The sequence below is a fragment of the Lolium rigidum genome, chromosome 2 (genome assembly GCF_022539505.1).
Source record: "Lolium rigidum isolate FL_2022 chromosome 2, APGP_CSIRO_Lrig_0.1, whole genome shotgun sequence".
Classification (NCBI taxonomy): domain Eukaryota; kingdom Viridiplantae; phylum Streptophyta; class Magnoliopsida; order Poales; family Poaceae; genus Lolium; species Lolium rigidum.
Window position 1 is genome coordinate 105,307,536 of NC_061509.1, and position 1,376 is coordinate 105,308,911.

The window sequence follows — 1,376 nt, forward strand, 5'->3', positions numbered from 1 at the left end:
AAGATGGTTGTTGATGGTAGATGGGATAGTCTGCGAGAAGTTAAATCAAAAAATGGTAAGGCGGCAACAACCACGATTATGAGCATGCCTTTTTGGAAAGATGTGAAGCTTTGCTTGAATGTTTTTGAGCCTTTGGTAAAATTCCTTCGTTTGGTTGATGGGGATGTCAAGCCATCTATGGGTTTTGTTTATCGAGAAATAGTTAAGGCAAAGAAAGAGATCAAGGAAGTATATGGGAATGTGGCATTCCGTTACAAAGATGTGATTGATGTTGTTGAGAAAAAGATGAAAGATCGACTTGATTCTACATTGCACTGGCTGCATACTTGCTGAATCCTTATTATAGTTATGCTGATACTAACATATTTGATGATGGCACAATAACTGAAGGGTTCATCAGTTGTGTGGAGACCTTTTATCTTGGTGATGATTCCAAGCAAGATCAAGCTGTAAATGTGGAATTGAGAAAATTCCAGAATAGAGAAGGATCATTTGCAAAAAAAGCTCGCGAGAACGTGTCAAAACTTTGAATATAATGCATGTATGTATTATGATTATGTGGCGGTCCAATCTATCTAATAGATATTTAAACTTTCACAGCTTGCCATCTTCTTTGTTTGGCTGATCCTTTTTCTCTACTCTCATTCCTAGCATCTTGGTGGAAACTCTACGGAAATGAAGTGCCAACTCTACAGAGGATGGCTATGAGAATCTTGTCATTGACCTCAGGTGCTTCAGCTTGTGAAAGGAATTGGAGTACCTTCGAAAATGTTAGTCCCTAACTCTCTAATCTGAAGTTTCAGTTTGTCAACCACGTCAAATTAAATCTCATGTTTTCTGTTGTAGATTCATACAAAGAAAAGAAATAGGCTGACTACAGAACGCCTAAATGATCTATCTTTCATACAATTTAATTCAAGAATGATGGCCAAGAAACAGATGATCAAGGAAAAGAAGATTGTCGATGTCCTATTTTCTACCGAAACTACTGAAGCTCAAGGATTTCTTTTTGAAGGAGGAGATGATTGTGCTGTGGTCATCTATAGGGATGAGGATGAGGAAGGGATGGATAATACAGTACCAATGGAAGTCGATGAAGAACCTGGGCCACGTAGAAGTGCAAGACTAAGAAAACTTTATGAAGCTGAGGAATTTGATTCGGAAGAAGAAGAGTTTGATGATGAAGAAGAGAAGCATCCAGATGATGCAGATGACTATTGAGGAGGTCGTGCATGAGTTTTTTTTTCAATTACTTAAGTTATGCCTTATCTTCCTTTTATGTGTTGAACTATCACGTGTGAACTTGTGTGGATCTGTTCCTTTCGAGCTTAGTGTGTATGGCGCCCATGTGCTTTTATACGTTTTACTACATCTTT

General features: G+C 38.1%; 1 long non-coding RNA gene across 1 annotated transcript; it reads left to right on the plus strand.

Moving 5' to 3' along the window:
• The first annotated feature begins 328 nt into the window (after positions 1-328).
• Positions 329-969, plus strand: LOC124687052. The gene is made up of 3 exons (XR_006998060.1): positions 329-541; positions 652-770; positions 847-969. It is a non-coding gene; the product is annotated as an uncharacterized LOC124687052 (long non-coding RNA).
• The last annotated feature ends 407 nt before the right edge of the window (positions 970-1,376 follow it).